This window comes from Tachypleus tridentatus, chromosome 13, assembly GCF_004210375.1.
Source record: "Tachypleus tridentatus isolate NWPU-2018 chromosome 13, ASM421037v1, whole genome shotgun sequence".
Taxonomy (NCBI): Eukaryota; Metazoa; Arthropoda; class Merostomata; order Xiphosura; family Limulidae; genus Tachypleus; species Tachypleus tridentatus.
The window spans coordinates 39084848-39101015 of NC_134837.1; the positions used below are offsets into that span (position 1 = coordinate 39084848).

At 35.7% G+C, this 16168-nt stretch overlaps 1 pseudogene across 1 annotated transcript in view; it reads right to left on the reverse strand.

Moving 5' to 3' along the window:
• The window catches only part of LOC143241018 (ADAMTS-like protein 1), a 130790-nt pseudogene that overhangs the window by 9353 nt on the left and 105269 nt on the right, over positions 1 to 16168 (reverse strand). The window contains exons 11-17 of the transcript XR_013022143.1: positions 13811 to 14053; positions 11086 to 11215; positions 8374 to 8584; positions 4689 to 5631; positions 3598 to 4264; positions 3015 to 3230; positions 969 to 1151 (exon numbers count right to left, since the gene is read on the reverse strand). The product of XR_013022143.1 is annotated as an ADAMTS-like protein 1 (transcript). The remainder of the gene's footprint in view (positions 1 to 968; positions 1152 to 3014; positions 3231 to 3597; positions 4265 to 4688; positions 5632 to 8373; positions 8585 to 11085; positions 11216 to 13810; positions 14054 to 16168) is intronic.

Sequence of the window (16168 nt, forward strand, 5' to 3'; positions counted from 1 at the left end):
TTTACACGACAGCTGCTGCATGCATGTAGACAATGACATCTATACAGAACGTTACGCAAACATCTTAGCCAAGAGTGTATTCATTTATTTGTTGTGGACAATAGTAGTTTGAGGTAACTGTTCCTTGATAAAGCTAATGTAAGCAAATGTTGAGAATTAAAATACTTATTTGGTGATTAGTGATATTTATTAATTTTTCACCCTGATTTTGTTAATTTTGCAAAACAAACTCTTCTGGGAAGAATTGACGAAGTACTGCAAATAAATAGACGATTAATTAAATTAAATCACGACATTATTATAATTTTCTTCCTTTTCAAGACATTCCGACTTGAATTTACGGTTTGTTTGTTTCTTTTGTTTTTTTTTTAATTTCGCGCAAAGCCGTACCTAATTTAGCAGTGTAAGACTAGAGTGAAGGCAGCTAGTGATCACCACCCACCGCCAACTCTTGCCCTACTCTTACCAACGAATAGTGGGATTGACCATAACATTATAACGCCCCCACGGCTGAAAGGGCGAATATGTTTGGTACGACCGGGATTCGAACCCGCGACCCTCGGATTACCAGTCGAACGCCTTAACACGCTTGGCCATGCCGGGCCCTTTACGGTTTGTTCGTCTATAGTTTCAACAATATGCATTTATTTTCCTTTACAATAAGGATTGTTTATACATTTTATTGTCATATTTTCTTTTAGATCTAGAAAGCTGATATACTGTAACACAAAAGAATATTCTGACTACAAAGCTCCAAGAGTTATGTTTGGTTTCAAAGTTTCAAAAAGACATCATTTTCATGGATAAAGAAAAAGCCTTTGGATTTTTGTGAAGCAATTTTAATAATAAAATTTAAAGAAACGTTCTTATATCAGAATTTTACAGTAGATGTGTACTTAAGTTTTGAATAATTTCTTTTTTTACGTTATTCTGAAGCATTAAAAATGCTTTTTTAATTTTACTTTTACCTCTGACCAATCTCCAACTTTCCAGACCCCTCTGCATTGATCATTGTAACACTCTCTCCTCCGCCTAGGTCGTGTTTTCTCTTCACAATGTACCCCATCCACTTCAGTTTCATTTGGTAGACGACAGGAAATATCTCTTTTCTGGTAAGCAGTATTCCAAGTAAAACAGGTTTTTTCAGAACACTGAAAAATTAATTTATTTTAATTTGGTAAGTTAACGAGGATTATTAAGATGTGAATATCTAGATGAAGAAAATACCAAATAAATCACACTGATTTAAAACTAAGAACTAACAATTTTTATTGGAAATTAATATAACAAAGATATGATACATTTTCTGTTTGTTTTGTTTTTGGAATTTCGCACAAAGCTACTCGAGGGCTATCTGTGCTAGCCGTCCCTAATTTAGAAGTGTAAGACTAGAGGGAAGGCAGCTAGTCGTCACCACCCACCGCCAACTCTTGGGCTACTCTTTTGCCAACGAATAGTGGGATTGACCGTAACATTATAACGCCCCCCACGGCTGGGAGGGCGAGCATGTGTAGCGCGACGGGGATGCGAACCCGCGACCCTCAGATTACGAGTCGCACGCCTTAACGCGCTTGGACCATGCCAGGGCTATCTGCTCAGCCCACCGAGGGGAATCGAACACCTGATTTTAGCGTTGTAAATTTGGAGACATACCGCTGTACTAGCGGGGGGCTATATTTTCTGTTTAATTTTTGTTTCAATTTCTAACTAAATACGAAACTGTTGTTGAAATGAGCATTTCTTTTCAGTGAGTTGTAGGAAGTGTAACAGCCGTAACTTTAGATAGATTAACTACAAAATGAGTAAGAGAAAGAAAGAGCAGTTGAAGTGATTCGAATATAGGGGTGTCGGAACTACTTTTTCTAAAGCTTTGCATATCTTTGTTATATATTTTTATCTTCATTACCGAACGACATCACACTCATCAACATTATCTGACAGTGAAGTGTTGTTTGTTTTGTTTTTTAAATTTCGCGCAAAGCTACACAACGGCTATCTGCGCTAGCCGTCCCTAATTTAGCAGCGTAATACCAGAGGGTAGGCAGTTAGTCATCACCACCCACCGCCAACTCTTGGGCTACTCGTTTACCAACGAATAATGAACTTGTTCATCACATTATAACGCCCCCATGGCTGAAAGGACAAGTACATTTGGTGCGATGGGGATTCGAAACCGCGACCGTCAGATTACGAGTCGAACGCCTTAATTCACCTGACTAAGACGGGCCTGAAGTGATGTCATTGTTAGATTAGTTTTAAGCCGAGCGATAGCATTGGGACTGTTCCTTGCTAATTTTATATTGTGTGTGTGTGCTCATTGTAGGTCAAATATTACTTAAAAGACCTACAAGCTGCATAATATAAGGCACATGAATAATAGTAAGTTATAAGTATACAGAAAAAATAGTTTTCTTGATTTGATCCAGTTTTAATGGTCGGCAAGAATCTGCTTAAAAAGTTTATTTTGAATTATGCCGAAGTTTAGTTTTTGGCGTGAAAGTAAATGCTGTAACTCATTATAATACTTGGGTAAATACGTTTTTAATTTCAATGAGTAAATATATACAGACAACTTTTATACTGATTACTGGCATTATATAAGTAAAATTAAGTTACTTCAAAATATATGCTTCGTTTAAAGCGCCTGCGTTGGTAAGAGTTAATAGACATTTCCTCATTATTATTATTTTTTACCTCGACAGCACTTTGTTCTGATTCCGAGCTTCATTGGTGTGAATTTACTTCCGATGATTCATGAATAATAACAATAATAAAAAAATTAATATTTTGTTCCCGTAGTTTATGTTCACTAAATAGAAATGCGAGTTTAAACTTTGGTTTACTTAATAAAAATAACACTAAACATGCAGAAAGATAATTATTTTCCCATGCAAGGTAAAGAGGCTATTTCAACGGATAAACTTGTTATTATTGATATTTCTGAGAACGAGAGTTTCAGCCTCATTCTAGGGAGTGAGGCTGTTGTACATTCTCCCAAAGATACACGTCTTAACCTCCTGTGCCTTGCCACAGATTTGAGATGTAGTTTCCCCAGTGAAGAAGCGTTCCTCCTCTACCTCTGACCAAGCTCCAGTTTCCCAATGAGGACACTCCTCTAGCCCACACTTCTGAATTGTCACTGGAGGATCGAGTCCTGAATCGGCACAAATATTATTTTCAACACTCCTGGAGACATTGTTCAGTCGAACAACGCACTGGCTCACTCGAACCTGAAAAGTGGTTTAAAATAATAATATTTTCACTATAACAGAGACTGTGTTATCTTAAAATAATCTTTGGAGAGTAATCGGTACCATTTATTCAAATTATAGAAAATGTTGATGTTTTTTCAAGAGACGCAGCAGATATTTAAAAGCTTGCTCAAATTGGGAACATCAAATCTTTGAAAAAATAAACAAACAAAAAGCAATCTCGAGTTAAATTTAATCTAGCGTTTCTTAATATTGCAAAGATGTTCTAAAGGTTTTTGAACTATCATGTCTTAATGATCATTAAAATACCGACAATATAAAATTAAGACATCATCTTGAAATAACCTCGATCTTTTCCTCAATAAAAAGTATAAATTACTTTTACCTGATAACCGTTTCCCCCACACGTGTGAGAGCAGACAGACCATTCAGTCACATCCCAGTCAAATTTCAAATTCTCAGGGTTTCCCTTTCCGAGAAAAACACTGTTGGCTAAGGGTCCAACTGGACTAATCATTTCTGGCGTTGTTGGCTCTTCTTCAGTGTGTTCAATAGCAAATCCATTGTAATCACCTCTTAGGGTTTGCCTTAGGTTGACTAAAAGCTGCTGAAGATGAGGTAGGGCGTGATTGCTGGCTGCTCCTGATCGCAACTGGTCACCTTCTTCCTCCTGTGGAGAATCGGGGACGCCCTGGCCACCGTGGGGGGTTCCAGCATTGAGATCATCTTTTTCCTGGTCGGAAAAGAGAGCACTACCGTGTTGATATTCCCAAGTATCGAGCACTTTAGGATGTGGCATATCATCTGCAGGCGATGGGTTAGAGGGAAACATGTGGGTTTTGATCTCAAAGGATGACTAGGCCGAAATTTTCCTCGCTGTCGGGTCTTAGACTTTTCACGATTGATTTGTTTATAGATTTGTTTTAATCCAGGTTTGTGAAATCTTGGACGATTTGAAAAATGATTATGATTGTAATCCTCATTGCCTTTCAAGGTATCATCTCTATCTTCATGGCTGTAGTTGGCATCTTCCACGTTCCCTAGGTGCTCACCTTCAAGTAATAAAACATTTTTACATACTAATATACTTTTAACATTTTATAAGAATTATTCTAAAGCTAACAATATCAAAATTACATAGTGTTCACAAAATTTTGTTTGACTCAAAGTAATCCATAAATATTAGCTATATGGTACAGTTTAAAAGAAAAACTAAACAAAAAACATAATTTTTACAAATGAGTGTGTGTGTGTTTTGTTACAGCAAAGACACATCAAGCTATTTGCTTTTATCACCGAGAGAAATCGAATATCTAATTGTATCGTTGCATATCTGAAGACTTACGGCTTTCCCACCAGGGTACCTAAATTTAGATGATACTTGTATCGGAATTAAACACAAGAACCTGATGAAAGAAAACAACTGCATTAAAGATACAATTTTTCATGTTTAAGAAATTAAAACAATCCACAAACCTAATGGAAAGAAAGGACGTTCGACAGTCTTGTCTTCATCAGATCTTCCATATCCAGGTGGGGAAGGTTTCACTGAAACAAATATGTCACTTTTCATAGGACCCACCAAACAAGTGTATCGCCCACTGTCTTCTTTCGTTAACTGCTTCACTTTTAGCTTTCCTGTTGAAGTTATGGTATATTTCTTGTTTGATTGCAGCTTATTTTTGTCTTTGTACCATTCTATAAGAGCATTACTTTTTGGTTGATTAATACATTTGAGCTTTAACTTTGTACCATCAAAAAGTGAAGCATAACCTCCAGTTTTTAAATGAACATTTTGTTTCGGATTCTGCTGAATAAATCTGTTGGACTCAACTGAACTTATTCGGGAATTTCCATCCAAACACACAGCATTGTTACAATCTGTCTCTAAATCTGGTCTTTCAACTGTCTTGTCCTCATCTGAACGACCATATCCTGGTGGAATTGACTTGACCAGAAGCGTGATATTAGCCTTAGCTGAGCCAGCTGCACATGAATATTTCCCGTTATCGTCAGAAGTTAAATGACGAATTCTCAACGAGCCTCTTCGCGAAATTTTAAATTTCCTCGACTTTTCAATCGGTAATTTGTCCCTATACCACACGATCAATGATTTATTGATATTTCGTGTTGGGCATCGAATTTTAATGGTGGTGTCTTCGAATAAAACAGCTTGACCTCCAATGCTTAATTTAAGTTTCTTAATAGGATGCTTCTGGACGTAATTTTGGTCAGATGTTTTGATATGAGGTGTTTTTCCTGTGTCACTACCACATGGTTTTACTTTACAAGGTTTCTCAGATCGTGGTCGTTTTTTAGAACACATTGAAGTTGGTTGGCTAACAATACGACCAAATGCTAACTCTTTCTCACACTTGACTTTTCGTGTTTTGATTCCTCCACCGCATCTTTGAGAACACTAAATGAAAAAAAAAGGTGTAAATGAACATAAACAAAATTATTTAAATAGAAAAAAGTCATATTTAATATTCTGATATGCATTTATTTTCTGTTAGAAAATTTATAATGATTTATGTTACACCACGAAACTTTTCTGCAATCGCTTACCTGATGAATGATCCAGAAATGAGATGGTGTGATGCCCTTGAAAGCATTTTTGTTAATTGACTGTGTGGAATTAAGCACAAAACTACACAATGGGCTGTGTGTGCTCTGCCCACCATGAACATCGAAATACGGTTTTTTTCAGCGGTGTGAGTCAGCAGACATGCCGCTGTGTCATTGAAAAGTAACAGTTTTGTCTGATCTTAGTGTAACTAAACAGAAGTTTGAATAACTTTGTACATGAAAAGTTTAATCAAAACAACCCTGTTTCAGGTTTCATGCATTCAGATTCTCGCGTTTAAATTTTTCGAAGCAGAAGAAAAGGAATAACTTCTAATTTTGGTCATTATTAAATTTAGATTCTTTACTTTTAGGCCCAAAGTTACATGCGAGTATCAAACCTAAAAATGCAGTGTCATGAACTCTCAAGTTCACAAAGGGGCTTAAAAACTGATAATAGGAACAAATTAAACTTAGTTATGTATACATTCGCGTCATAAACGTGGAAGGTTAAACAGATAATGAATACATTTAATAAAGAAAAAAACAGCAACAACCATGGGCACTACTTACAAATAATACGCATATATACTCCCAGTGGTCCCCCGCTGATATAGCGGTAACTCTACGGATTTACAACGTTAAAATCAGGGGTTCGATTCCCCTCGGTGTACTCAGCAGATAGCCTGATGTGGCTTTGCTATAAGAAAACACACATACACATATATACTCCTAGTGTATGTGAAATATTTTTCAGCAGTTCAGATCTTAACAAATATAACAAGAAACCAAAGCAATACAGATTTATCAACGTTCATTGTCACAAGCTTGAACGGTTTCTTTGCTTGTTGGTTTATGGCAAAGCTACTAAGGCTACTCCTGCCATCCCCAATTTTGAGCTGCCAACCATAGAAGCAACTGGCTGGCCACACCCACCGTTTACTCTTTGGCTACAGTTTACTAATAAATAATGGAATTGACCATAACATTATAACACTCCGAATACTAAAGGGCGAGCATTTTCTTTACTTATTTTCGAATCTGCTATCTGCAAATAGAGTGTGGAACTACCTAGTGAACAGGCTATGCTAGAACGGCACCTTATGTGATATATAGGCTAAACGGTCATGTCAGATATTCTATTGTTCATGTATGTCAGTCTATAATTTAGAACTGCTTATCAGAGGAATTGTTTGTTCATTTCAGATATTCTTGCAGAACCAGAGCTACAAATGATATATCTGTACTAGCAGTAAATACGTTTTAGCTGATAAACTAGAGGGAAAGCAGTTAGTTAACAGAAAACACCATCAACACTTGGGTTGCATTAACAAAGTAATGGGATTTGACTACCACTCTCATAACGCACTCACTGCTCCAATGTATGAAATGCGTTTTGTTCGGTAGTGAGACATGAAACGTAGGTTCTCATATCCACAGTCTGACAAGCTATCCACAAGGCTACATCCGCCCTCCTGACTAGAGTCACATACAATAACGTATATGGCAACTGTGAATGCTAAAAAGATTATAACAGTGGGATTGGGGATAACCATATGGATATTTTAGTTATATTTTGTGTTGGTTCAGTTCCGAAATACTGATAGGTTGTTTATTGCTCTGAAACTTTTAACAGTTAAATAAACTCATCAAAACTGAAACCATACATTATATAGAAATCTATTTAGTTCTGGTCATTCTGGAAACATAAACACGTTTATGGTGTCTCCCTTTCCTTGTCACGTGATCGGAACTTTATTAAAGATCAGCACTTATCTCAGACCACGTAAATTTGGCTGATTATACAGTGATACAAGTTACCGTTCCATAACTAGTCTCAGACAATGTAAATTGGGCTGATAATAGAATGATACAAGTTAATATTCTTTAACTAGTTCCAGACAATTTAAATTGGAGTGGTGATACAATGACATAAGTTACTGTTCCGTAACTGTCAATATTTCTTGTTTTCCTCTGCCCTCTTTGTTTATTGTTCGGGTATCACAAATTTTATCCGATTTCAGATTATTTAAAAGTGGGTGGGCCTATGCTGATCACTTTAACCGACTGAATGGCTCGACGGTCACTTTTATGACAATCCTACAAAAGCGGAACGTACTCAAGTCGAACCTTGAACCTTCCATTTGCAGCCACACTCGCTAACTTTAGACCGCGCTCGCCTATTTATTAGATATATTTACATATAAAAATGTTTTCGAATTCTTTGGCATTACTAATTGATTGTAAACGTTGATACATGTTAAGGAAACAAAAATGCTGAAATTTGCCCTTTAATACACAGCTTTATGCAGGAACATTACGTATATTAATTACCCTATTCAGCTGTGCATGACCTCATTATTAGCCTCACAGATCTTGAATCCGAAGTTCCATGGTTCGAGTTCAGTTCCCCCTGAATCGCATTCCGGAGTTTGAACCGCGGGTGTATAATAAGAGCGACTGTCAAGTCCCACTCATTTGATTAGAGTACCTCAAGAGTTAGGAATGGATGCCGTTGGCTAGTTGCCTTCCATCCAAAGGGTCTTCCAGTAGCTTTTCGCGAATATTCGAAATAAGTAAAAAAAGACACATTTACCTTGCTGTATGGTTCCACACGCCATCTAGTAGGACAGTCGTTAACGTTACATAGTTGTTGTACTCTTGGTGGAGGCTGAGGGCATAGGTTGTTGGCAACTATTAGGGTATTAGCTGCTCCTCGGGTCACTTCATGTATGCACTGAACGGTCCGGGTTTGTAGACCACCCGCACATGACTTGGAGCAGACCGAAAAATCTGACACGTTCCACCTTATGAGGAAAACAAAAAGAGCATTTGTAGTCCCAAAACGAAATAAATAAGAGAATATTATTTATTAGTAGTATTTTACATTTTAACTGGTCGATACGCAGCGCGTTCCAACTTTAATTATTAAAAAGAAATCGCGTTATTTAGAACTGTTTTTAAGTACAAGTATTATGCTTGCTATGAAGTAGAAATTAAAACTTGAAAACTAATAAGAGAAGGATAACAAAAAATGTTACTTTTATGGCTAAATAACAGTTCCACTGAGAAGTTGTTACGTTTATATGGAACCGAAGTCTTAAAGTAAAGCTGGTAAACATCATGGAATGTGGTCATCTATCTTCTTCATGGTGTTAAGGAAAAATGTCGGTTCAAGTCAAACATCATTAAAGTCCACATCTGTGTTTTGGTCTCGACCTTTAGGGGGATTAGCTAGATTTTTTTACCTCTTTTCCCCTTCGTTCCTGTGAAGTTGTTTATTGTCGCTTTAGTAAAGTCTAATGTTGTATTTTCGTTACATACTTCGTACGACCCTTTTTATAAGGTCATGTCATTGTCATGTCAATGCGTAATACACTGTTAACATCTGTACGTGACTAATATTTCACATATTCTCCGTCTGTATGATTTTCCTACACACTAAGAGTTTCACTATTAATCGTCCACTGTTCCCTAGTTTAGTTTACCAGAAGTGAGTATATATACATGTCCCTTAATACACTCATAATATTTTATTTAATTATGAGTATCAGCTGTAGGAAGTTTATTTATTTATTATAGTTAATGCAGTTATTAAATAGGGAGAGGTGTCAAGGTACTATTCAATCACATATGACATATCTCATAGTTTATTTTAGTACGTGATTGTTATGCCGTTTCTGTAGAAATACTTCCTTGTCATATCCTGGAGCCTGTTAGTTATGTAGGGTATGTTTGAATATTTATGAAAAAAAAAGACTTACTGTTGTGCTACTTGGAACGCAGTATGTTAAAAAAATCAGTTTGGTAAAAATTCAAAACTATAACCCAAGCACTTTACGTAAGCGTTTCTTCATCAGAAGCAATATATGGATCTGATTTCGGTGAATAAATATTGTTTCTTGTAGAATTAGAAAAAAAAAGTTTGACACATGTCCTTGCTAAGCGTCATTTTTATTTATTTTTGACGTTTGTTCAGAAACAAATGAGTTTCTTCGCAACAAAATACAAGATGACATATGCATCTGCTATGCCGGGCCGCTTCCAAAGGAAGAAGGAAAATTCACTCTGTGTAAGTTTGAGTAGCGGATTTCTTTGGGCTCACACAAAATGAATTTTATAAACATATGAATAAATAGCTGAAATCAAACAAAAGAAACATAACGCGCAGAATATTCTTTCTTTCATCGAGTTGACCATAACAGTTATCATAAAACTTTTTTTTTCTGAATCAAAATAGGCGTTTAGTTTCTAGAAGAAGCATTTGATGTAATTTAAACACTCTTAGGAAAGGAGTTTACATATACAAAACTTTGACAGGTTACCTTACCTTCGAATAATAGCGAAGGAAAAATTAGTCGAAATTATAACAATTCTTCGAAGTGCTTGTATCCTACTTTAATCTCGACTAAAATGTTTCATTTCACACACACAAAAAGTTCTAATTGGTACGTACAGACATACTGTTTTTATTTATTGTAGTGTATATTATACACACGTTTGATCCTATGTCTTGATTGTTTGTTTGTTTTCTTATAGCAAAGCCACATGGGGCTATCTGCTGAGTCCACCGAGGGGAATCGAACCCCTAATTTTAGCGTTGTAAACCCGAAGATATACCGCTGTACTCAGGGGGGCTCATGTCTTGAACGTTTCGTCTCCCCCTTTTCATTATAAACTCAAGGATTTAGTTCTTTATAACGTTAAAATAGAGTAATATAAATAGAGTATTTAAATAAATATAAATATAAATAGAGTAAAATATAGGTTTTATACTATACTTTTATTTATTATATGAAAAAGTGTATAGTGTTATCTGTCTTATAGTTATTTTTAAATATTTGTCTCCAGGATTAAAGTTAAATTCTTTAGGAGGTCAGACCATGAAAGCAGTGGTAAAATATTAACAGTTATAGAAAAAAATAAATGAACTACATCTAATCATAGGATCATTCGTTCTAGCGTTTACTTTTAGAGTTTTTACATTGAAGAACATATTTGATATATAGTTTATCAAAATCCTCTAACCTGATAAATATTCAAAGAATATTCCATTCACATTGAGAAACTGAGAAAAAGTATGGCTGATTAAAAAAAATACAATTTATAATAATAAATAATAAACAAAACCTTAATATATTTATTCTATGTATCTTTCATATTCTTTGTTTTCCTATATAATTGTCGAAGAATGGGTTTTTGCTGAATCGAAATAAAAGGCGATTTCGTTTGATTACGGTCTAATGAAGTTTCCTTACACACTATTAAAGAGAGCGTTATCTATTACACAAGGCAGGCAAATAATTACCTAGGTGGGCAAGCATGATCATTGCATGTTTGAGTGATAGCTCCAGGTTTCTTACTTATGTCACACAGGTAAGGACTTACGATGGCTTGGTCGTGATCCCGAACGCATTGAATTATAGTCTCCTGAATACCTGAAGAAAAAAAAATTATAACATCAGCATGAGAAAGTGGGTTATACGAGAAAAGTAAGAATTTCATTTTCCAAAGGATGCGAGCTTGGTTTAAGTTTGATATATGTGTGTGTATGTAACAGAGAGACAGGAGAAGAGTCTAGATGAAAAGTTGAGGATTTCATGTAAAAATAAATACCGTATAATAAATTGTGGGTGCATGTTATTGTTTGTTTGTGTATGAATTTCCCTGAAAGCCATTGATAGAGTAACTGCACTAGTCAGCCCTAATTTTGAAATAATTTACTGGAGAAAACACAACCAGTCAACGTCACCCACCGCCAACTCTTGAGTGGGATTGACTATCACGTTTTAACACCTCCAAAGCTGAAAAAGCGAACATCGTCGGTGACGAGATTCGAGCCTGCAACTCGCAGTTTGGGAGTCCAATACCCTAACCACTAGGCCATGCTAAGTTAGGTAGATGGGGGATTTCATATGGAAAAGAAGAATATTTTGAAATAGAAAATAGAATATACGTGTAAAAAAAGTTTACCGAGAAATACCGTATCATATTTACCATGACACTTATATCGGTATATAAAAGAAAGAGCCTTCATATAACAAATAACGAATTCACAAAAAGGGTGACATTTGAAAACAAATCCATTAACTTGCCAGGACCCCTTTTTAATTTTTCATTGGATTAAATATTTGAGCAATCCTTGTCATACTTATCCCTAAAATTTACCAAGTATTGGATCTAAGAAAAAAAAAATCGGTATGTTTTCATGTTATTTACAATACAAATATAAAGCTAAAAATGTGATGTCACAAATTCATTTGAATAAACTTGCAGATTCTAAGTGCAATACAGTAATAAAAAATAAGTTTAATTAATTCAAGAGTCTTGTGTTCAAGACGATAGATTTTCGAAGAACAGTAGTTGTCATAAAAACACATATTCAATGAGTTTCCTTAGAAGTACATTGATTTTTTCTTCATTTTTTTAAATACAGTAGAAAGATGATATAAAATTAATTCGATACTTTGTATCATCAAATTAATTGAAAAATAGATGAAGACTAATTAAGCAAGTCGAAGGATAAGTTATTCAGATAAGTTCCCAATATATATGAGCTCCGATTCCTAATTATAGGTTTATTGGCATACACATTTCAAATTTGATTAAACCAGAGCAATTGAGAAGACACACCCCAAATTTCAAGGCTAATTATTGCGCTTATAGTGTCTCAACATGATCTCTAACCTCTGTTGTCTTAAATATTCTAAATAGCTTTTACTTAAACAAATATTAAAGACATTAAACCGACATATTCTTCTGCCGGGTCCTCAAGAGTAAATTAAACCAGAATTAAGAGTAACAAATATTTTTATTACTGGCTTTTGAAGTTCATATGTCATGCTGTGTTGTATTCTACAGATATGTAATTATTCTCGTGATTCATGGCATGCGCAAGTTTTACTCACGACATAACAATACGAATTATAACATTAAGCGTCACTATAGAAATTACTGGAAATTATACAAATTTTACGAAGTACTTGTATTCTACTGAAATACCGACTACACAATGTCGCATTCAACTGTTATACTCTTATAAGAAGAATCCTTCTAGGCATGACTGGGTGGTGAGGGTGTAACAGGTTCGAATCCCCGTCACACCAAATATACTCGCTCTTTCAACCGTGGAGCGTTATAATGTTTCAACTAACCCCACTATTAGTTGGTAAAAGAAAAGCCCAAGAGCGGGTGGTGGTGACTACCTGACTTTCCTCTAATTACACGCTTCTAAGTAAGCGACGGCTAGCGCAGATAGTCTTCGTGTAGTTTTGCGCGAAATTACAAAGACAAATAAATTTCACAAACATCGCGCGTGTCTGGCTGTATGTTTGTGGTTTCTATTTGTGATGTAAGGAATCACTTCTTTTCTGTGTGTTTTTCCTCTAGCCTGTCTCGTTAAAAAAAAAAAAAAAAAAGGCGCATGTGAATGAGCGTGCGCGCGTGAGTAGGTAAACTGGAAACAAATAAACTACTTAGCACCTATGGGACAAAGAATATTCGTTCGTGTTGTTAGTAGCAGACCAAATCTAGAGACAAAAAAATTCACCGAAAATTTAGCAATAAGTTTTTCTGGGTTTCATATGCATCACGACAGTACGAATTACAACGTTAGGCGTCTATTATGGGAGGTCATTTTAGTGTCTGCCGAACAACTGAAAGGTTTCTTTGTTTATTTATGAATTTCGCGCAAAGCTACATGAGGACCATCTACGCTAGCCGTCCCTAATTTAACAGTGTAAGACTAGAGGGAAGGCAGCAAGTCATCACCACCCACCGCCAACTCTTGGCCTACTCTTTAACCAACGAATAGTGGGAATGACCGTCACATTATAACGCTCCCACGGCTGAAACGGCGACCCTCAGATTACGAGTCAAACGCCATAACCCACCTGGCCATGCTGGGCCCAACTAAAAAGCAATACACTACTGTATATTGATGTGAGTAGTTAAAACAAGTAGCTCCTCCATACGGCCTTGCGTCCCCTTTCGGTGAAATAATTATGGAAAAAAAGGTAATTTTAAAATCATACCTCCTAGACACGAAGCACTACAAGGAGTGAAGCCAGCCTTCCGCCAGGAGTAAGTTACTTCAATCCCCATTTTACCCCCTTCCTTGTTTATGAGGGTCATATCAGGAGAGGTGACGAGCTTCGTATCGTGAAAGGGTCCTGTCTGGATATTTTTGTCATCCACATTATTTTCCAACTCGTTCTTGTTTTGATCCAAAGAGCAGGGACGTGGAAAACACTTTTCCAGGTTAGCAGGTTGAGGCCCTAAATGGAAAAAAAAAAAAAAAAAATTAAAGTCTTAGTTTTATTGATTAGCAGGTTGAGGCCCTAAACAAAAAAAAAAAAATTAAAGTCTCAGTTTTATTGAAAATACTTTCAAACACAGGCAAAATGCAATAGCACGCACATATTTAAAAAAAAACGTAAAATATTATTTGACATGTTTTTGCTTTTAATACAACTTTACAAACGAAGTCTCATGAAAAGTAAGTTTAATTTGTTTCGGTTACTAGTTTTAACCCCTTTGTAGTCCAGTAGTAAACTTGAAAGTTCATGACACAGCACTTTCGGGTTTGATATTTGCATGTAACTTTGAGCCTAAAAGTAAACAAACTAAATTTTAAAAATAATGACCAAAAGTCATAGTGATTCCTTTTCTTCTGCTCTGATAAAAATTAAGTGCGAAATTTGAATGCATAAAACCTGAAATAGATTTCTTTTACTTAAAGTTTCTTTGATCAAAGTTATTCAAACTCCCTTTTAGTTACACATAGATCAGACAAAACATCAGCCGCCCAGTGCCACAACGGTATGTTTGCAACCTCGCACCGCTAGAAAGCGGGTTTCGATTTCCGTAGTGAGCAGAGCACATACAGCCTATTCTGTAGCTTTGTGCTTAATTCCAAACAATCAGTCACTCAATTTCTTTTTGATAACATGTTTGTCGAGCTTTTCCAATTAAAAAACCATAGTTTCCATTAGCATATGGCCCGGCATGGCCAGGTGGGTTAAGGCGTTCGACTCGTAATCTGAGGGTCACGGGTTCGAATCCCGGTCGCACCATACATGCTCGCCCTTTCAGCCGTGGGGGCGTTATAATGTGAGGTCAATCCCACTATTCGTTGGTAAAAGAGTAACCCAAGAGTTGGCAGTGGGTGGTGATGACTAGCTGCCTTTCTTCTAGTCTTACACTGCTAAATTAGGGACAGCTTTGCGCGAAATTCAAAAAACAAACAAACAAAACAAACCATTAGCATATCATAAGTATGTTGCAAAAAGAAAACATAAACAATTCATCAGTAAAAATGAGACAGAGAGAAGAAAGGAAGTACTGGAAAGGATTACATTACTATCACCATTATACTATATAAACTTGATAACTTATAAAAGCAAGCTCATGTACGTTGTAGACAAGGAATATAAACATCATATGGGCAACACTAGAAGAGTATCGTGCTATTAGGATGTAAAACAATATTTGAGATAGGCACTGAAAAATAAAATTATCTGTAAATGTCAGAGAGCACACCAACTTGTCAAATATGAACACCTGGTAAAGTGTAACACTTCTTTAACACATAAAAGAAATAAAATATGAAAATGAGTATACATTAAGAATGTAATTCAGTTATTTGATAACTTAGAGCAAAATAATTCACAAATTCTGCAAAAATAAAGCACTTCAGCTCATAAATCTTAATTCATATAAATTCACATAAAAGATTAATTCTTTTTAAACCAAACTCAACATTAGAACGAACTTGAAAACATTATATAACCGTAATAATATAACAGAAAATCTGTAAGACAGTTCCTAAATCAAGTCTAAAATAAAGGAAATATTATAGCCATGGTATTATTATAGCAAAAATATCATGGGCAGTTCTTCTGAGACTTTGTCATAATATTTAGTTACTTAATATACGAGCTCCAATTCCTGTTTTTGTGTTAGCAAACAGTCATTAGCGATTTCAGTTTTCTGCTGTTGTTATCACTACTATATTAAAACCGTGGTAACAATATTTACACTCTCTTCTGTGTCGGTGGACTCAGCTGATAGCTCGATATGGCTTTGCTATAAGAAAACACACACAAATACATACATTTCTATGTAGTTTTTCATTATCCTGTCTCAAAAAAAAACAAAAAAACATGCGCACGCACGCGTGCGTGTCTGGCTATGATTTCTATTTGTAATATAAGAAATCGTTTGTTTTCTTTGTGTTTTATCTCCAACCGGTCTCATTTAAAAATACGTATGCATATGCGCGTACAGACATACATAAGTAATAACACCCAGATGCGCACCCTCAGTGTCCACTTAGTACGAATAAACTGCCGGCAGATTTCATCTGTTTGTCCATGGTTGCAGCATTTAAT